The sequence below is a fragment of the Pseudonaja textilis genome, chromosome Z (assembly GCF_049901715.1).
Source record: "Pseudonaja textilis isolate UNSWEBS1 chromosome Z, rPseTex1.2, whole genome shotgun sequence".
NCBI classification, from domain to species: domain Eukaryota; kingdom Metazoa; phylum Chordata; class Lepidosauria; order Squamata; family Elapidae; genus Pseudonaja; species Pseudonaja textilis.
The window spans coordinates 44,113,554-44,136,958 of NC_142008.1; the positions used below are offsets into that span (position 1 = coordinate 44,113,554).

The window sequence follows — 23,405 nt, forward strand, 5'->3', positions numbered from 1 at the left end:
TCCCTTCTTGTTCTTTTTTGTATTTTTGGTATTCAATTTTCAATTCATCCACAACTGATGCCATTATAGAGAGAAAAAGTTTTTCCAAAAGCACCCAAGTGTTTTTAATCAAAGATAGTTCCCAAAAGTTCCAAAATCACCAAACAATCCAAATAAGCTGTTTCTTTTAGTACTTTCTCCTTTCTTCCCTTTCTCTTTCTGGGTTACTGTTTAGTCACAAAGTTCCAGTTAAAATGTATCTTTTAGAAGTCTTGTTAATATTTAATAGCTCTTTAAAATTCTAGGCAATCTCACCTTACTTTCAAGTTCTGCTCCATTTTTTCCCCTCTCCCTTCCCACTTACAGCAAAAAAAGGTTTTTTTTTAAAAAAATGTTCAAAAATCCTTATCCCTTTAGCATTTAATTACCTCCAATGCAGGTTTTCTGATTTCTCTTGCGGTTCTATTTGCTGTCACGTTAGGAAGGAGAGTGAAAAGAAAGGAAAACTTTCCCTTTTAAACTTCCATTCGCCGCTTGTAAATCTCTGGAAACGATGTATCTTTGGCAAATTTCAAGTTCCAGGGTACTTTCTCTGTTACTTTATCCCGGTCAGCAAAAAACACTTTCACTTCTTCACAACTCCTCCTGCACTTCCTTTTTCCAGCTGAACGCTTCTATGTGGCGGCCATTTCTGACCGCTGCTCAGCTGCCTTCAGAAAGGGGAAGAGAGGTGCGATATCTCTTGACCCTGCCAGATCCCCCATGTCTTCGTCACCTTCTACGGAGGTGGCTAGCCCTGAAGCCGGGTGGCTCAGGGCACTCGGGCAGTGAACACAGGCAGGAACCGCACACAGTTGCGGATTCCTGCCTGCCCTGAAGTGCTGCAGACCGGAACTCCTCTATAGATTCTTTTTATAGATTTCTACTGGTTAAGATTATTAAAGATTTCTAGCTAATAACATTATATCTTTCTCAAATTCCTAGGTGCTGGTTAGTTATTTTGTCTTCACTTTATCAGCTCTTTATCTAACTATCTAGATCTTCATCAATATGGACTTTTATTAAATTATTCCATGCTAGATTCACAATTTATAATTAAAAATGTGGCTGGGTTGAGAAATATTAATGGCAAATTTAATATTAATATAAAATCAAACAGAGTTGCAATATCCATCTTAGTATTTGTTTTGCTTACTTGATTTAAGGAAATTGTGGTTTTTTCAGGCAAATTACAATATTAACATCACCATATAAATATGTTTGAAATTAAACATATAAACAATCTGTTAAGCAGATTTTTAATTGTTTATGTGGCATGTAATTTGAATATAGTAGTATATTAACACATTAAAATTGCTGAGGGGAATAAAAATGTCTTTGCCTCAGGGACTTCCAGTGACAAGATAAGGACGTGTAGTGGTGCAGAAGCCTATCTGCGGTTTCAGCTTATCTCTTCTTGCGCTTGGTGTGATCCCCAGAGGATACTCAAATCCCGGAGAGATTCGTGTCAGTGTGGGGGAAACTTGGGCTGCAGTGTGGGGGAAGGCAATCCCCTGGCAGCAAAGAGAAGAATTCCAGAGCCCAGCGTGTAAGAGCCAGCCGTCAATCAGCCAGACTGATTGCTAGCAGCTATTATTCAGCACTTTCTGCCTCCCTGCTTCCGGTGTGTTGGAAGAAAAGTACAGAATCCTAGAAACGGTGGACTTAAATTTGACTCTAAAAATTCATCTTCTTATTGCCCTCCCCTCTTCCTTCTCTGTTTTTCCTTGGCACTACTCTATTTAACTCTGTACCTTTTCTACTATTTACTGATTCTTTGATGTTAGGGCGAATTCCTTTTTTCCTTTCACTTTCTCTCTATAACAGCTATAAATTTATCTATTCAGGAAAGGTATATTGATTGTTAGACTGATCTGCTAACTGATTTAATTGTTTTGAATAATTTGCAATATTAGGGATAGTCATACTTTTTGCAATATTAGGGATAGTCATACAGTTTGATAAGGAAAATAGCAAGAAGGTTAAGAACTATGTAATCAATAAGTATAAGATTTAATATCAATAATTAACATTTAATAGTATAATTTAGTGTGTGATTATAACCAATTTATTGGGGGAAAATAATACCATTTTGATTCAAAATATTGGTGACTTAGAATACTTAGAATATTTAAGACTCAGATAGGGTCAGATAAGATTATATATATATATATATATTTACGAAACCTATAATCTTATAAAACTGAAACCTGTGTGGACTTGACATATTATTGGTTATATATACTTATCATAAGGAATGTTATATAGTGTTGTATAGTGTTGCATAGTATTTGAATATAGACTGTACAAAATTATATACGTGATTGAGGACATAAGATCAAAATAACATATAGTTATATATTTTAGGTACTAGTTAAGAGCACAGAATTCAACTACTTAGTAGATAGGTAGACTAAGTAATTAGATATTGAAATTCTAATATAGAGGTTATAATATTGAATGGCAATTTGGAACAACATAACTAACATAATCCAACAACAACAAAAAATATTAAAAGAAATGACTTCTACAACAACCATGGCCCTGAAAACTGGAAGGAAGGCTACCCCGACTTTAACAACCACTCTGGCAACAGCTTCACCTACAGTCCAAAAAACCATAGAAGAATCGCTACCAGGGTAAAAACAAACTAATGTCTCGAATGCTAATATACAATCAATTTTGCTAACCTTACAAGAATCAATGACAAGACTTCAAGAAATAATGATTAAAAATCATAACAAAACAAGAGCGGATATTAGTGAATTAAAAGAAGAGATGGGAAAGTTAAAAGCTGAGATGAAAGCGGACATTCTCAAAGTAGAGGACAAGATCATAACACTGCAACAGGCTCTTGAAAAAAATGAAACAATGATAAAAGAAATAGAGACAAGGACGGAACGAACGGAAAAGAATTTGGAAAGGGTAGACGAAGAATTAAAAAATGTAAGCAAAGAAATGAAAGCTTCATTGATCTACCTAGAAATGGATAAGGCAGATTCTTAACTGAGATTCCAGAATGTGGAGGAATCCAAGGAAGAAGATCTGGAGCAGCTAATGGCAGAAATATTGGCCGAATTATTGGGAAAAGACAAAGATGATATACTCTGGGAATTTGATGAAGTCTAAAGGGTCAGCACCAACTATGCAAGACATCATAAGTGCCCGAGAGAGGTCCACATTCATTTTGCGAGAAGGAGTGTCCAAGATATAATATTTAGGATGTCTAGAGACGGAACAATTATGTATAAAGGCAAAGAAATTTTGATCCTTAAGCAAATCCCAAGGAAAGTAAGGGAAATAAGATGAGACTATAAATTTTTAGCTAGTTATCTAAAGCAGAAAAAAATCTATTCAAATGGCTAATCCCAGAGGGGATGTTAGTAACATGGAAAGAAAGGGAAATCAAAATAGATTCTATGGAAAGGGCTCAAGATTTTTACGAACAACTAGTAGGCATGGAAGACCAAAGTAGTAAGGTGGAATTAAAAAGAAATTCTCAGGAAGACCAAAGTCACCACGGAAATAAAAAAGAAGGATCCCCAAGAAACCAAAGAAACAACTACCCACCTCAGGGGAGAGAAGAAACTAGTCCACAGCAAGCACAAGGAGAGAGCGGAATTATCACAAGACAAAGAGCAAAGCAGATCTAACTAAATGGATGAAAAAAAGAAACTTCTATCCATCAACATAAATGGTTTAAATTCAACAACAAAAAGGAAAAGGATAATAGCCAAATTAATTAAACAAAATGCCGACATAATATGCTTACAAGAAACTCACATAAGGAAAGCAGATGAAAGATACTTAGACTGCCCAAAACTAGGGAAGCTATTTATTGCACCAGCAGATAAAAAAAAGAAAGGGATTGTAATATACATGAAAAATGATCTAAAAGCAGATTTAGTTTGGTCAGACCTGGAAGGAAAAACTCTGGTTTTTACAGATCTCGATCAATACCATTTCAATTCTATTAGTAGTAATTTATGCCCCAAACAAAGACCAGAAAGAGTTTTTTAAATATTTACATCAAAAAATAATAGGATTTGGAAAAAGGAATATCTGTATTATAGGAGATTTTAACTCTATTGCAATTACCAAAAGGACCATAGTAATGCGAGGAAGAACAAAAAAGGAAAAAGAGAGTTTCCTAAGACATGTAAGGAAATGATAAAAGAGTTAAATTTGGTGGACTTATGGAGAAGATTATACCCAAAGAAAAACAATTTATATTTTACTCTAACCCGCATCAAATATGGACAAGAATCGATATGGCGTAGATGAATGGGGAAATTGCAAATGAAATAAAAGGAATCGAAATTGTACCAAATGAATAGGCTGATCATAACCTAATTCAAATAATTTGGAAAGATAGGGAAAAACCAAAGAAAAGATGGACATTAAACACCCAATTAATAAGAGAAAAAGAGTATACTAATAAACTTAAGGAGGAATTAAACTATTTTCTAAAGGAAATGATAATGATGTAAACTTGAAACAAAATATCTGGGACACACTGAAGGCAGTTTAAGAGGTATAATAATCTCTTATAACGCCATGAGAAATAAAGCAAAATATGCTCAACAAAATAAATTACAACAACAAATCAAGGAATTAGAAACCCAATTACAAAAGACCCCGAAAGATCAAAGAGTACAAAATCAGATAATTACAGAAAATAACAGTCAAACATAATTTGAATTTAATTGAACAAGAAAAAATTGAAATAAATTTGAAAATGACTAAACAAATTTATTTTGAATATGCTAATAAACCAGGGAGATGGCTATCTTGTAAACTAAAAAAAAGAAAAAAAAGAGATTGATATACCAATTAATAGATGAGAAGGGTGACATACAACAAGAGATAGAAAAGAAAGAAGACATTATACATAAATACTTCGAAGAGTCAATAAAAAAGAAGTCAATGAGGATAAAATAATAAATTACTTAGATGAAATGAAAGATAAAGTAATCGGAGATGAATCGATAGAATTATTAAATAAAGATATTACTTGGTCTGAACTGAAATCAGCAATAGAGAATCAGGGGAATAATAAAACCCCGGGGCCAGATGGGATCCCGGGAGAATTATATAAGGCAATTGTGGAACAAATTGGACCACTTATGCTGGAAATGTTTAATGAGGTCTTATTGGCAGCCAGGATGCCGGACTCGTGGAGGTGAGCATTGATTTCGCTGATCCCGAAGGAAGAATCTGACCTTAGATATATTAACAATTACAGACCAATTTCGCTCCTAAACATCAATTACAAAATATTCCCCTCTATCATAGCTAATAGACTAAAATGAGTTTTAAATTTGTATATACATGAAGATCAAAATGGATTTCTCCCAACTAGACAGATAAGGAATAATTTAAGAACAGTAATAGATGTTTTAGAATTTTATGAAACCCACCCCGAAAAACAAACTGCACTTATGTTTTTAGATGCAGAAAAGGCATTCGATAACTTAAATTGGCAATTTTTAATTCAAAAAATTTATAATATGAATTTAGGCACTAAATTTGAAAACATCATAACAACAATTTACGATACACAGCAGGCCAATATCATAATAAATGGGGAATACACTTGACCAATAAAAATAGAAAAAGGAGTTAGACAGGGTTGCCCTCTCTCACCCCTCCTCTTCATATTCGCTTTAGAAACACTATTAATATGAATTAGGCAAAATCCTGAGATTAAAGGATTGAAGATTAAAAAAGAAGAATACAAATTGCAAGCATTTGCCAAAGGTATGGTCTTCTTTATGGAGGAACCAATAGAAAAAGGACATAAATTGATAAAAGAACTAGAACAATTTGGTGCAGTAGCAGGACTTAAAATCAATAGAAAAAAAACAAAACTAATGACTAAAAATTTAACAGAAGAACAGAAAAAAGATTTAGAGGTAAGTATGGGAATACAGGTAACAAAGAAAGTTAAATATTTAGGAATATGGCTAACACCACATTGAAAGACACTCAAAGAGAATAATTATGATAAATTGTTGCAACAAGTAAAGAAAGATCGAGAATCATGGAGTAGGTTGCAACTTTCACTATTGGGTAGGATTGCTTCTATCAAAATGAATATTTTACCAAAATTCTTATACTTATTTCAGACGATTCCAATCAAATTACATAGAATTTTTTTTTGAAGAACTCAACAAAATAACAGTTAAATTCATTTGGCAAGGAAAGAAATCTAGAATTAATGTAAAGGCATTGCAGGATTTGAAGAGCAGGGGTGGACTGGCACTTCCAAATTGGGAATTATATTATACGGCAGCCGCTCTAGTATGGTTAAAAGATTGGGTGAATTTATTCAACAAAAGAATGCTACTGTTAGAAGGCCACAACCTGCAGAGGGAATGGCAGGCCTTTTTATGGGAGGTAGGGAAAATCAATCAGACATATTTCCATAGACACTTAATTAGAGATTCACTATTAACCAATTGGAAAAAAGTACGGAAAAAACACTATTCAAAAGTACCAATTTGGTTATCGACAATGGAGGCGATGATTCATCCAAGCAATCTGGACATTACTAAAATGATCAAATACAAAGATTTATTAGATGCACAAGGAAATTTCAAAACACGACAAGAGCTGCAAGAGCGAGGATTTAAAATAGATCAGTGGGTATATCTCCAAATTCACAGTAGATACAAACAGGATAAAAAAGAATTCAGAATTAACAATAAACTCCAGCATTCAGGCAAAATTTTACTAGGATCAGACAAAAAAATTATAACTAAATTTTACAACTACCTACTAGAAGTAGTTAGAAGAAGAGACAGTCAAAGGGAATATGATAGCTTGGAGTAGGAATGTTGGACGGAGTATTACATTAACAGAATGGGAAAAGATGTGGAGTAGAAACAATAAGATCACCAAATCGGCAGCTTATAAAGAAAACGCTTATAAAATGTTTTACAGATGGCACCTTCCTCCTTCGAGATTAGCGAAGATGCACCCCAACATGAGCCCGAAATGTTGGAAATGTAAAAGAATAGATGGAACCTTTTTTCATATGTGGTGGTCCTGTAAAGAAACTCAGAAATACTGGCAAAGAATTAGAAAGTGGCTAGAAGATATAACAAAAGAACAGATTGAGTATAAACCAGAGTCCTTCCTGATAGGGATTTTTGACAAACAGTTACTTATAAAAGTGAAGTATATAATAATACATATATTAACAGTGGCCAGGCTAGTGTTTGCTCAGTGTTGGAAACTACCTCACATACCTACAGAACAGATGATCATCCAAAAAATCTCAGACTGTGCAGAAATGCACAAACTAACTTTAGCCCTAAAAAAACAAAGATTCTTCAATATATTATAACAATTGGAACTGTTGGTATAAATGGTTAGATCAAAGATAGACCTTATATCATGAGATATAAAAGAGTGGGACAAATTTATATGAGTGTAATATAAACATATATATGGATAAGATGTGCATATATGGTATAAAATAAGAGAAAAGATCTTACAAACTGTCGAAAATGAGAATGTTTTTAAGTGTTCATTCTTTCTTTCTTTTTCTTTCTCCTTTCTTTTTGCTTTTCTTTTTCTTTTCTTTGCTCTTTTCTCATTTTTCTCTTCGTGTATGTGTTGTTGATTTGTTTTTAATTGTAAAATTAATAAAAAAAATTTTTTTTTAAAAAAATATCTTTGCCTGATGCTGGAAAAGAAAGTCTAAGGCATTGTTTTTTAAAGTTGGAAACTTTAATAAGCAGATTTCAACTCCCAGAATTCCCCATCTGGTTGTACAATTGCCCCACAACTCTATCTGGTTGTGTAGAATTCCCCTAACCTTTATCTTACATGGCCAAGATTGAAAAAAATTGCCTGGAATTATTTTTTTTCTAGTGTCAGGAAAAGACATTTTTATTATTGTCATAATTGACAGTAATAAAAAGTATTATAAGTGTCACAATTCTTTTGAAGCCAAGATCCAAGAAGATGTTGATTTACAGACACTGCTTGTCTTGACTGCAAAGAATCTCACAAGGTGTTTAATATTGTAAAAGATTGCAGCTTACATTTTGTATAATACAGATAGTCCTCAATGCATGACCAAAATTGGGGCACATTTTTTTTGTTTTTAAGAAAGACAGTTGTTAAGTGAGTTGTGATTCATTTTATGAAATTTTTTGTTAAGGTATTAAGAAAATCACTACAGTCATTAAGTAAAGCATGCAGTCATTAAGTGAATGTGCCTTCAAAGGTTTTCACTCCCATTTTTGTTATTAATTATTAATTAATAATATTATGTAATAAGGCTGGATTAAATGTTCAAAGAGCTCTTCACTCTTGATTAAAGTGTTCTTTGCCTCTTATATTTTGTTTTATTGAAAGTATACTGCTGTACCCATAATCTATAAGAGATTTTAAGGATGATGATGCCCATTATATACAGTATATAGCCTTTGTAATATCATATTATCTTCACAGGAATGTATTCCCTTGATAAGGGGAACTTTTTAGTAACTCACAATAGCTGGGATTCATTGGAAATATTGATCAAATCTACTTACTTCCCATAAAGCCAAATTCTTTTTCCTCTTACAATATCCAAGAAAGCAATTTATCAATTGTGGATATTTGTAGACTTCTCTCATTAGCATTAGTGGATAGGCTATTTATTTATAATGCAATAGGCCAGGATGTTACACAATTAATACATTAATTTGTGTTATATAGGTTACTGATCTTGATGCTGAAAGTGCTTTTTAATGTAATTTCATTTTTTTAAACTTGCTAGACTCTCATGGCAAACAGAAACCCATGTAATATAATTTTTAGTTGCAAATCATTTAGCTAAAGAATACAACTCTTCTTGAGGTACTTATTTAACTATTGGATTAACATTTCAGTAAAGCTAAAGTTACAATAGTGTAGAAGTAAAACAATTTTGCCCAGGAAGGTATACCAGGAATAATTATTTAAGATTGTTCCTTGCTGTGAAAGCTAAGTGTCTCTTACAGATTTTATTTAATTCTATGACCCTGAACAGGGGCTACATCAATAAATGAAATTCATTTTAAAAGGCAAAATAGTCTTAAGGAACACCCTGGGCTACTTTCAGTATCAGTTTTTCTAAAATATAAATATTAATTGGAAAAGCAGATATAAAAGTCAAGTCTTTTCACAAAGATCATAGTGTTTTGATATTTGTCCGTCACTATTCTTTAATTTTTAGCTGCATTTAGTAACTTTCTTGATCCCACAACTGGCTGTTCTTTCTCAATTACTTCTCTGGGGGGTTTACTGCCAAATACGCTTTAAACTAAGTAATGAATATACAGTATATTTTATTCCCAAGATGAACTAGATATTGTACTTCTATCTCACAACTGAAAAATGTATTATCACCTTCAGGCTTATACATGATGGAACTAATAGAATTCTTTAGGCATAGAATTGGTTCAAGGAAAGACTTAAAGGAGACAAAATAAATAAATGGCTTTCTAGGGTGAATTTGCCAGGAGAGTAAGTGGTTCTCCAATTAAAATTTGCAATGGGATCATTCATTCAACTGTAACAGAACAGCAATCCCGCCATGCCAACATTCTTCTCTTAATGTATGCTGTTTGCATAAGTTCAGTACTGGTCTAGTAATACTATGGCTGAAACTATAGTTTAAAGAAGTTCAGTTTTACACAAGTATTCCATTCTGAAAAGAGATGTTCTAAAAAGGGAAACAATTAAAGTTGGAAAATAAGTTCACTTGCAACCTGTAGAAAGAACCTGGCTTACCTTGTAGATTCTAAATTACATAGTCACACACGTACACACACATTCGTTGTCACATACAATTCCCCAAGCGGTAATAGTATACAACTCCACTTTGACCAAGCATTATTAATATCCATACACCTTTTGGCCTTCTGAAAGGGCTTGAAGATCTAGTTCTACCAACTTAAACCCCAATGGAGGAGTGCATGTTGGAGATGATTAACAGATTAGATAGATACTACCTCCTCCCCATACACACTTTGATCCATTTTGGTCAATTGAATTTTTAACTGAATTTTAAAACTATCATCTTTATTGTTGTAATGTTTTATTTAATACTTTTATTGAGTGAATGTAAATAACCTAGAATTATCTCAACAAAATGGATGGTATAAAAGTTTAATCATAAATAAAATAAAACATAAACAGAAAATAAATTTTAATAACATGTTTGACTGTTGACTGTTTTTATTCTGTTTACTGTGCATAAGCAATATAAAATATAATAAATTAGATTAGAGTTTATAATTAATAAAAGAAAATGTTAACTATTTCTGTTCAGAATTTGTAAGAAAATATATAATGCAAGAAATTACAGCCTTGTTTAAAAGTCCATTACTCCTAACTTGGAAAATGACTTTTTGAACAAGTACAGTGCTCAACCTTTACTTTTCAATACAAAACACATTAAAATGAAATCATCCACAATCATGCAATAGTTTAACCAACACCTGCTAAAAAGGGCCACAACACAATAACTGCAATAATTATCACTTTGAGGACTGGAATGGCTCAGCAGTTAAATATGCTGGGTGGGTTTGAGACAGAGGTGATATTCAGCAGGTTCTGACCAGTTCTGGAAAACCGGTAGTGGAACTTTTGAGTAGTTTGGAGAACCAGCAAATATCACCTCAGACTGGAGATTTTACAAGATCCTTCCCCACCACGCCCACCAAGCCACGCCCAGAGAATCGGTAGTAAAAAAATTTGAATCCCACCACTGGTTTCAGACCAGAGCATAGCACAATGAGGTCAGCTCCCAATACTTGCCCCAGCTCCTGCCCATCTAGCAGTTCAAAAACATGCAAATGCTAGAAGGTACATATTTCGGAGGGAAGGTAACAGCATTCTGTGCGCCTTGATGTATAGTTATGCCATTCACATAACCACAAAAATATATTCAGACAATGCTGGCTACCTCAGCTAAGAAACAGACATGAGAACTGCCCCCTTGAGTTGGTCATGATTGGACAGAGGAAACCTTTACCTGTTGTCATTTTACCTATTTGAAATTTAAAGTACGTTATATATATTTAAGTTATGAATTGACCAAACCTTTTCAAAGAAAGAGAGATCATGCTTGCAAATGACTCCAACAAATAGACAAGCAATATATGCAAATCACTAATATATTTAAACAAATTCCTACAATGATTTCCTCAGATCTGTTTCTCTTGTTATAGTTGTTTTAAAAGTGAATATGTTTAGATATAAATAATGGACACATCTATTAATTAAGTTGTATCTAGTTTTCATTTGCTCAATCCTGTATTCTTGATTCATTTCATGTGTTCATGAAATATCATAACCAGGTCCACACACATTAACATACTCATATTATCTTCTTAGTATAGTTTGTCTTTGTCTTATTAACAATTACCTAGCAATTGTTCAAGTTATGACAAACCTGTCAAAAGCAACTTACAACCCAATTTTGAAATTGTGATTACTTTCCCTGTCCTGCAGTCACATAATAGCATTTTAGGCACTTGTTAACTGGGTTACCTTTATAGATATTTGCAGTGTCTTATGGTCACATACAGGATTACAATTTGTGGGGTGGGGGGAGTTGCCAGTTTTCAGGATTTCCTTCCAATTACTTGCAAAAAGTGTCCATTGGATAAAATGGATTCACTTATTGCTAGCAGCATTCATCTAAGAAATATTGTGTTCACTATTGCAAAAAAACCTAAAAGATCATGTCCAGTCAGATGATGCCTCAATTTACAACTGTAAATTGCAACAAATTACACCCATAATTCATGCTCAATTACAGCAATAATTCAATTACAGCAATAATTTGCAAAATGTGTAATTTTGCAAATTATTTCCCTAATATAAGATATTTTCTTATTTTTTTAAAGTAATAATAATTGTTTCCAAGCTATGAATTAAAATGCAAAATCCTGAAAGCGTATACCAATATTTACTTGAAGAAAATCAAAATGGAAACAACCAAACATTTTTTCCTATTTCAAAGTGCATACTGATAACAAAATATGTTTTTCATTGCTGTATACCATGGAAAGCAATATACAGCATAGTCCTAATGACAGCTGTTTCTTTCTTATCTTCAGCAGAAAGATCTATAGAAAGAGAACTACAAGTGAAACATAGTAAACACTGAAGCATGGTAGAAAGGAATAGCTAGCAGTAGCTGGTGAAGAATATACAGTTTTTTGCTCCTTCAGTCACAACCAAATTTAGTGTGTTCTAGTATTTTTTGTATATTAGTTACCATTACAATAGATTAAACATAGGCATTGATTACATACCACATACTATTTTTATATACACATTTTATTACTGGATAAATCGACAACTGATAAGTAATGGCAAATATTTTATGACAATTTATTTCACTAGAATTATATTATAGAAAAGACAAACTAGATATCCTAGAAAAGAGCTATCGGGACATTATTTATTTATTGTCACTTAAAATGCAATAAAAACAGGCTGTTCTTTAAAAAATAATAGAAAAAAAACAGTTTTATGCAAATGTTGAAAGGTCACTTTTAAATGCCACATGAATCCTAACCCTTGTGTGAACTCTAGAGTTCACACAATTCTTTGAGGACAGGTTCTACTGTTCCAAAAAGAAAATTATCCAGACTAGATTTCACTGCAGTCCCCAGAACTCTGCCCATCTATTTTCTAAAATTGGACAACTTTTGTTTATTAAACTATTTTTGTTTTTCAACAGAACCAGGTGCCATCACTAAGCAATGCAATTGTAAAGTATGATGTCATATGACTATATTGCTTAACAATGGTACTTTCAGGTATCATTGTTGAGGAGGATTCTGCTGGTCATTAAGCAACCATGACTTGTGACTTCTTGCCATCTTAACCACTTACTTTTCTTATAGAAAGCTGTCAGGGGATGCAGTAAATTGCAATCAAATGGCCACACTGCTACTGGAATGTCTGGGATTCCAAGTAACCATCATAAGTCCTTGAAACATTCAAAGAAGGTAAGTCTGCAGTTAATTTCAAACTGATAAATTAATGGTATTTGTAACAGAAAAAGATGATCATAAGAAATGATACCTTTTCCATGAATATGATGCAGATTATTTTGAAATGAATAGGTGTACAAAATATTAACTCACTATAGCTTTCAGGAAATAAAGCATTTTTAAACTACTCAGTTAATCTAAACAATCTACAAAATACTATAGTATTGAGAATGGGAGATTTAACAGTGTTGAGATGCTATGGATAATGCAGCTAAAGATTTCTGCCTACACCATTGTCCCCTCCAGAAGACACTATGACTGAGACAAACATTAATACTCAAAGTATTCTCATTTAAGAGCAGATCTCATAGACACAAGATATAAGATTTCCTCACCTTCCCCAACATACTGTAGTGTTTATATAAATTATTTAAAAGCCTCTTTTTCCAGAATTCTAGAAAAATAGATTTTGTTTAGGGCTTCATGGAAAGTTTTGAATCAGAAGAAAACGGACTCACCTATTCTGATTCAGAATTCTTTATCAGTATGATTCACATCATAATTTAGGCTTTATTGTGATCTCAGATACAGCTGTTATTTTAATTCCCTAAAATATAAATATTCATATTCATGAAAAAGAATAAATATACATACACTTCTCCAGATATGAACTATTCTAGCTATACACACACAAGTTGACTTGCCAGGGTATTTTTTTTTTTAATACACAATTCATAGACCGAAATGTGCAAAGCTAACAAAAATAGCATTATTTTCTGGCATTATGTGAGGCTATAACAATCAATTTTCTCAAATTTACTCAGCAGAAAAATGAGATTTTATTAATTAAAATGTTTATATAGAAAAATGTAATACATATCTAACATTTTAACCTTTTTTAAATCTGTACTTTGTGTAATATATTGTGTGATATGTTGTTTTGATGAAGTAAGCTATAATCTTTGGAAATCTCTACATGACAGGTAAATCATGTAGGATTATAAGCATATATAAAATTTCTATGTAAACAAAGCGAAGTGTTTTTTATTAATAAAGGGATTCTTATAATATCCTTTGACAAAAAATGTACAGTTGTCATTACAATACTGACAGGAGTCTTCTTACCAAGTTGCACTAAACTTCAATACAGCTATACATTACAAATAATATAATCTATCAAATATTGCTCAAAAGCTGTTAGTATAGCAAACCTGTGACATAAAAAAGCAAACAATTTATAGTGTTGAATGCTTCTAACCGAATAGGATATTTCTTATAGAATAGGACCAGACATGCTATTCAGCCGGTTCGCACCTACTCGGGCAAACCGGTAGCAAGAATTTGGCATGGGTCGCCAAACCAGTAGCAACATCTAGCTGGCGATGCCCCCAACCTAGTTGCCCAGTTTCCACTCACTCGCTTGCCTCATCCACCCGATGCTCGCTGCCCCAGTTTAAAGGAGGACTGCTCCCCCGCCCTAGCCATGCATTTTCAAGCAGCCACTTGAAAACACATGACTGTGGGTGGAGCAGAGTCCATTAACCCGCGAAACTGTTACAAGGCTGGATTCTTCATGGACACTAGAAGTATCACTTCCCTTTGTGAGTAAAGTGCCAGAAGTGAGAGGGAAAGAACGTTGGTGGGGGGATATCCAGCAGGAGCAAGTCCATTTACTTGCAGAACTTCTATAATGCTGGATTCACTTCCCCTTGTGAGTAAGGTGCCTGGAGTGAGAGGGAATGAAGGCTGACAGGTGTGTGTGTGTGTGTGTGTGTGTGTGTGTGAGAGAGAGAGAGAGAGAGAGAGAGAGAAAGAAGAAAGAAAGAAAGAAAGAAAGAAAGAAAGAAAGAAAGAAAGAAAGAAAGAGAAATAAATAAATAAATAAAAAGAAATAGGGAGAGAGAGTGTGGTGTGTGTGTGTGAGAGAGAGAGAAAAAAAAAGAAAGGAAGGGAGAGAAAGACAGAAAGAGACAAAGAAAGGGAAAGGAAGAAAAAGAAATAGGAAGGCAGAGAGAGACAGAGAAAACTCTGTGCTATTATTTTTAATTGTTCCATTATTTATCATGTGTTAATATTTTACACTGTCCCTACACCTAGAGTGATTCTACTGCCTTTCAATGGTCCATGAAAATACATCTATAGTATGCAGATAATAAAGTCAAAAAAGGTGAACAACATTTTTACAGAACTATAGATAAATTGGCTGGGAGGGAAGGGGCCAGGTGAGTCACCCCTTGATGTGAGTGACATTGAGTTGGCCACGCCTAGCCAGTCACATGACCACCAAGCCAGGCCCACACAGTCACATGACCACCAAGCATGTCCACCCAGTCACATGACCACTAAGCCATACCCACCCAGTCACATGACCACCAAGCCGTGCCCACCAAATAAGCCACGCCCGCATAACCAGTAGTAAAAAAAATTAGAATTCCACCAATAGAACTACTGATTCCTTAAATATATTGTATGTTTTGTAAGGAAATATTTATGGCTGAAAGAAATTTGAGAATCCAAAGAATATCTTTGTATCAGTGAACTCACTGTTGTTAAAAGAGAAAGAAAAAAGAAGCCCTTTTCCTTTCATGGAAATGACAAAGAACTGGTGAACTGAGAAATATCAGAAGAAAGCAGCAGAAAGATCCCCTAATAAGGAGAAGACCTGATGAACTATCCACAGTGGCTGCCTCTGCTATTACTCCATCTCCACCTGAGTTCAGTTTTAGCTTTCCAGTCTTTTTTCCAACTTATTTGCTGAATAAAATAGCAGATTAGAATACAAGGATGAAATACAGATGCACCAATGATAGGTGTAGTCACTTGTATACTTATAAATGAAGAAACCATCTTCAGATTCTCTTGATATTTCAAGGATTGTTATTACAGTACTTAAAATAGAACATTAATACCAACATCTTAGTTCAAGCAAATCCAAAAATAAAAACATGAGTAGGAGAATACATTTATTAAGGGTAAAAGCAGTGTGTAATTCTTTAAAAAAAAATTTTTTTTAATCCCCATATAAAATAAATAAAGCAAGAGACAGAGTTTAATGTTTTTTTATTCCTAAGGATTATGCGTTTTAATTTAATTAGCAGAATTTATTTTGTTTATTTTGTTTATTTTGTTTATTTTATTTTATTTCATTTTGTGGGTTTAAAAGACTTATATGGCCAGCCATCTTAAACAACTCTGAGTGGCTCGCAAGATTAAAACCTAACTATAAAACAACAGAAAATGGTAGAAATATTAAACAAACACAAAAGCCTGCACCCCTTAATCATCCCCTAAAGATTCAGCTCACTAAATTCAACTCACTAAAAAGAGTTAGATCTATCTTTTTAGCAGCTGCATCATTTGGAAATTGTCTGAAAATAATTACTGAATACTTATACAACAAAATGAAACATGATATTAGTTAGAATTTAGCATTCATATTCATCTAAGTATAAATAAAATTAATTTTGCAAGATTTGCATTGAAAATAAAAACTGAAAACTAGAGAATGGATAGAAGACATCTTTGATGATAAAGGTTTTGAACAGAAGGATAATTTTTTCTGTTCTTTGGATTTAATATAATGCATGTTGATCAGCACCACAGAACTATCTTGTTAAAATATTAAACAAACACAAAAGCCTGCACCTCTTAATTATCCCCTAAAGATTTAGCTCACTAAATTCAACTCACTAAAAATAGTTAGATCTATCTTTTTAGCAACTGCATCATTTCACTGGGGAAAAAGTTAATTATCATGACAAGGCTACTGATGCAGAGGAAAATAAAGAGTCCTTTTTTAAAAAAGGACAAATCCAGTGTAGCCCTTAACCCCCAACATTTCTTTGCAAGTATAAAAAAATATTTTATGTTTACAACAAACTAAAATACATATATACAACATTAAATCAAATATTCCTGTAACTGAATGCTTACATTTCTAGAAATCTAATAGAAAAACATGTACATAGTTTAAAAGTCATTTTTAAACTTCTGTTATTTAAGACTATAGGTCAACATTATGAATACATTTTCATGCTTATTCTTGCAGGAAAACTATTTGTGACAGCCCTAGGGAATTCATTTAAAACTGACTTTTGGGGGTTATATTCAAGGGAAAGTAATTCCCTTATGGCAATTTAGTCTTTTAATTTCATTTGCAATTCACATCAAATCAGAAACTAAAATAAACAAACAAAATATGTCATGCTGAAATAAAGCATAGCTCCAAACTGAGAATGTACTGCTATTTCATGTTGTATTCAGAGTAAACCTTGAATATTGTGTAATAAATTCTGTAGAATGCATATGGCCTTAAAGAATTTTATAAATTTATACAGGTCATAGTTGTCCTTATAGCTTAGAGTAAATATTATCCATACAGTTTCTTTAATAAAACTGATTCATACAACATTAGAGTTAAATCTAAGCCAAATACTTTTGCCCATAAAAAGGCAGTATAAATCCAGAAGGTAATTTTTCAACCCTCTATAAACACACACACACACACACACACACACACACAAAATAAGGGATTATGCAGTAATTGTTATATGCCACTAATAACTACAATCTTACAACAATTCAGTGGAGACTGAAAGAGCTGCAGCTCTTTCCTGTTTCAATAATGTATCATAAAACTGAATGTGATGTTACTGATCAACTTAATAAACAACTAACATGATGTGCTGATAATATTCCTGAAATAAAATTAATTATGTTGTTAAGATGAAATTAATTGTGACATAATTTTTGGAGGAAATCCACATGCAATTTCCACAAGATAGGACACTACTCCACTTTGTATTTAGTATCTAATATATTGGGTAGCATTGGAGGGACCTTCAATATCTGTGATGCTGCCTGCTCCTAAATCAGACTTAGCAGGCTATATGCAACTCCCTGAGAATAGGAAACTAGGGCTCTGAGTGTGCAACTGATCGCAGCAATTTTCTTCTGATCTATCTTTAATTGTTCAACACAGTTATGAAGAAAACAGATGAGGAATGGCTTAAGATGTTTAGATCAAACCAGAAGAATTGATACTCTGGGAAGTAGACCCACCATAACTTTACAAGATTTGTAGCTTACAGAAAATAGACCATAAAGCAGTTAAGAAGATAGCCAATAAGCTTAAAATAATGAAGGGAAAACCCCTCTTACTTTCCCATTTTCATAGAGCTGATTTAAAGAGATGGACCCAGCTATTTAAAAAACCTTTGAAGATGCCTCTTGACTTCAGAAAGTAAATGCCAAAGGCTCAATATTCCAATTGATTAAGAAAAATGAACAGAATTAAACCTGAGTTTTACTTGTTACACTATGCATTTCTAAGAAAAGAGACAATTTGAGCCTTTTCTCTGATCAAGTTCCCTTTCTTTGATTACTATAAACAAATGAGGGTAAAGACTTTAGGAAATATTATTGATCCCTAAGTTAAATATACTTCAATAGCAAAAGTTATTCAGTCTATTAAAATCAACTAATTTAAGAGCAAGAGCATCTTAATGCAGCATTTATCCTGAAAATATCCTTTCCTGTCTTTAATATACTATCCACATTGCTTCTCTATTCTGTACACGCCCTGTTCAAATCAGATTGAGTTTTGTATTTTGAATAATTGAAATACAATAAAAATTCATGGAAACAGCAACTAAATCATACTCAGAAGGAGGTGAGTACAGTATAATTTAACTATATTTAAATCCTTTTATTTCCAATAATTTAAATTTGCTAATGTACTAAATTATGGCCCATAAACATAAAAGGGAACAACATTAAATATAGAGAGGAAATATTTGCTGAATTATCTATAAAACCAAGTTTTAATTATGCACAAAAGGGACCTTTATTCCTACTGATTTATAAGCCTTCATACTGGATTATTTACTACAAATACATACACTAATACTGGACTGAAATGCCCCTGGTCCTCATCATCCCAATTACGGTCCATTAACAAGCCACCAACATGTGGCAGCACATTGTTAATTCTCAGGAGTCAGAAGAATAAATTGGAAAAATTGTCACTGAAGTTCCTACAACTTCTGCCTGAGAGCCTTCAGGTTTCTAAGCCCATAATGTATTAGAACAACACTACATTGTGGTTAAAGATGACTCTGATAAGCTTATTGAAGAGAAAACTACATCTGCATCTACACTAATGATTCATAGCATCATCTATTATTGGGGAAATAATACAAAGTTTGTTCATGTTATTATTTTATTACAATGATAAAGTAGTATGTATAAATATAAATACACTAAATCATCAGAATAGGTATGACATTAATGCTCAGATGTATTAAGATGTATACTATGAAATCTTGATAGATCAATGTTCAAAAAGGCTGGAATAAGCACTGTATGTCATTCATATTTATGTTTCATTCTAACATTCCTAGAAGAATACTAATCCCATACAGTAGCATCCTCCAAGGGCTCTCTGAAAAATCTAAAAAACAATGAAACATTGTATTATTCTGTGTGAAAAAGAAAAAGGTCCTAGGTTCAAATAACCTAATTTTTTAGGGTCCTCATATTTTATACTACTGAACACCACCTCTCTTTAAAGCATTAAGCAGTCCCATCCTTTAAAAGGCTTATGCCATGGCTGATTGAAAGAGTGCCCCCAAATGTCTCTCTATTTCCAAGTGAGTGCATTGTGGCATTTTTTTTTTTTTGAAATCAATGCAAGGAACCAGAAGAGGTATGCTGTCTAGAATATCACTACTATCTATTTAATTGATTACTAAAATTGGAATAGTGGGAGGAGACACTAGATGTACTTCCAAACTTGCAAGATCTTGTTACTATAATTTTTCAATAAAATTAGAGCTAGTGCTCATTAGGCTGATGGTTTTTAACAGTATTACTTCCTTTTGCTACTTTGTGGCAAAAGATCCAAAAGATCCTCTATAAAATTAATATTCAAATAGGAAATTATACATTGGCATATTTAATACCGAACAAGTTGAAGTACCATCCATTGTCCTGCAGAAACACAAACAATTCTGATAGAATAAAAACATTGTTCTTTCTCTTTCATAAATATAACTTCAGAATGGCCTTAAAAGATCTCAGGATACAAGAGGCCTTTTTAAAAACTGAACAGTACAATACTTCTTTTTTTCCTCTCATCATTGATCAAAAATGACGGGATTTGTTTGTTGTCTTCCATAAACTATTATTTATCTGCAGTCTATTCTGCATCCTTCAAGAGCACATGAATAGGTTTATCTCACTACTCCTGATCTGGTAATTTGTGAAGTTCAGTAGAATGTCTCTTTATGTTTGAAGAACAAGGCTCCAGTCCATAATAGAAGAAATATATCAAGCCTGAATATTTTTTTTTAAAAAAAATAGGGATATACAGCTTTATATTATTTAAGTACTGAAATCATAACATGCCTAGTAATAAAAAAGAGCTTGTTTCAATTGTCCTAGTAAAAGTATAGCAAAAGTATAGCATTGTGGTCAAGGGTAATATTGTTATAGAGATTGGTTTAGTTATAGAGATTTGTTTAGTTACCTATGCCATGTTGATATTATTTATAACTAAAATATATAACTAAATAATATTATTTATTATGTTGATATTATTTATAACGTTATTCTAAATAATCAAAGCCCCTGTCCCACAGTCAAGTTTTAACTTCAGTGGTCTGCAAAGAATCTACATTCTTTCACTATCTTCCACCACTTCATTCACTTCTAGTATATCTTTTTATTTATTTTATTTTATTTTCTTCTCTTCTTTTCTTTTCTCTCATTGTTATAATGATCATCTATACTAGATTAATTGTATAAATTGGTAAGAAGTAAGACTGACCTTTATGCAAGACATTAAAATAAAGGGTGTTGTATCCCTGAAGCACTATAAATCAAAGGTAAAGACAGGTTCAGATTTGACTAGCTCATAGGTATATTTGCAAATTTAAACTAAATGTTTCTAGGACTGGTTACATGATAGATCTCACTCTCTCTTGCTGTCTTTCTGTGTGTTTTGTGTGCCTGTGTAGTTTTAGATGGTACTTTTATTTAGTTGCAATTTAGCATGGACTACAAAACTAGTGCTGCAGTGAGAAGCTTAATGCAAATTGCATTTTTGCAGGCAAAAAGTGAATGTTTATATGCTACTCAGTAAATCCTCTCCAAGGATGCTGTATCTTTACCAGCAAATCTCAACTGCATTAGTTAATACTTAAATGCTAGTTTTTTTCCTTGTATAAGAAAAAAGAAACAGACACACAAATGTTCTAAAGATTCACAGGCTTCTACAAAAAAAAACCAACATAAATGATTTTGGATCCTTGTGCTTTACTTCTCCTCAGAATTAGACCTTATAATTAGAAAACAGCTTCTTCAAAAGTTATCTTTTCTGAAATGAATTGATTCTGAACGCATTTTCTTAACCCAAGTATAAAAGTAATTTCTGCTTAATGGTGCCACAAAAATTATCTCTAGGATTTACAGTTAGTTGCAACTTCAGCTACAGAATTCATAGTTACACTAGACTTACAGTAAAATGTTTTGCTGGCTTACAAATTCCGCATAAATAACTTCACAATTATTTTGCACTTTTGCAGTGTAAAAGAAAATCAGAAAACAGAAGAAACAAGCATAAACTAAAAATACATTGTGCTCAGATGCATGTGTGAAAAATATGCATACATTATTTTCCTCCACTTTTTCCTCTGTTCTCAGCATAAACAGTCTAAGATAGAAACTGAGAATTAATGAATTTCATAACTTCCTTATCTGGTCAAAATAATCTCATAAGAATTCCTTTTCATGCATAAATGAATATCAGTTGCCAAAAGTCTGAATGTTGATCATCAGGATCCTGCAATGGTAAGTTGGTCATAGGTCATTGTAACTTTGAATGGTAGCTAAAAGAATTGTTGTAAGTTGAGGACTGCCTGCATACTGTGGGGAAAAAATGTATGGTTTACCAAAATTTAATAAAAATATTCAAGTTATAATGAGAATTTAACTTTCAAAATTTGTTTCATTATATGAATTATTTTTTAAAATTGCTCATCCTTACAACAGTGCCATCGTGCATAAAAATGACTTTATCTGCTTGTTATATTTCTAATTTTAAAAAAAATGAATTATCCAATTAATTATCAGTAATACGGAATAATTTAGAAAGAAAACATCCTTACCAATTTACTGTTAGAATGATATTTACAGCAAATATAGTATTCTTATTCAATTGAAATTTCCATTTTTGCATTTCTCTTACTGCATTCAATCAATCTTTTTCAAAACTGCAACATGATATGTAATTTCAAATTATCAAAGGATTTTTCTGCATCAAGAAAAATAATAATTTCAAAACTTTTAAAATTTAATTTAAATTTTTTTTATCTCGCTGAGAATATTGAAATTTGTCTAAATTATTTATCATGTACATCTTCAGGACAAATCAACCATAACAATACAAGAGCACACAATAGATACAAACTCAAGGTTAACTGCACCAAACTTGATTGCAGGAAATACGACTTCAGCAATACAGTGGTCAATGTCTGGAACATTCTACCTGTCTATGTGGTTTCTTCCCCAAACCCCCAAACCTTTAAACTTAGACTGTCTACTATTGACCTCACCCCTTTCCTAAGAGGTCTGTAGGGAGAGTACATAAGCACACCAATGTGCCTACCATCCCTGTCCTATTGTTTTTTTTTTTCTTATATGTATCCATTTCATGTATTCGTAACTATGTTTATATTTATACCTGTTATCTTATAATTGCTTGGCAAAATAAAATAAATAAATAAAAAATCAATAAAATCCATTCTGATCATTTCAGTCATAAGTTCACTTATTTTCTTATTAAGGATTGCCATCAACAGCTTTATTCAAAAATAGGTCTGTAGACTTAAGACAGTTGCAAGTTTTTCTTTGTTTATAAATCAAAGAAATGAAGACTTCCTTCCATAAAGAGAGAAGTTCTTCACCTTAACAGTAATCCTAAACTTAATCTCAAATGAATGAAGCATATTATTGTAAGAATTTTGTGAGAATGTTTACTTCAAAGAATGGTGGGAATGAAGGAAAAATGAAAAGTAAAAATAAGCAGGATTGTTTTGTGTGCTCTTCTTTTAATAATTACTTTTCATATTGTCTATCTTTTTTTAAAAAAATCTTTGTGTGAGCACTCCTTTTTCTTTAGTAGAGTATGTCCTGCTATTAAGCATTATATTATGAAGATATCATATTTTGCTCAACATATATGGAGATATATTCCAATTTCAATGAAATATATCTCAAAAAAACTTCTCTTGATAATATTTTAGACAACTCTTAAAAATATTTACAATACTTAAATCAAAATAATAATTGTATGGCAAAATAATAATTATAATGTAGTATACAATAATATTTATT

The 23,405-nt window shown here is 32.5% G+C and overlaps 1 protein-coding gene and 1 long non-coding RNA gene across 4 annotated transcripts in view; one reads left to right on the forward strand and one right to left on the reverse strand.

The window, feature by feature from the left end:
• Positions 1–23,405, reverse strand: part of ZNF385D (zinc finger protein 385D) — a 218,807-nt gene that overhangs the window by 91,385 nt on the left and 104,017 nt on the right. The gene's annotated exons all lie outside the window — the stretch shown is intronic.
• LOC148123986 (uncharacterized) overlaps positions 21,836–23,405 on the forward strand; it is a 44,442-nt gene continuing 42,872 nt past the window's right edge. Inside the window, exon 1 of the long non-coding RNA XR_015740230.1 lies at positions 21,836–21,860. This is a non-coding gene — a long non-coding RNA (uncharacterized LOC148123986). The remainder of the gene's footprint in view (positions 21,861–23,405) is intronic.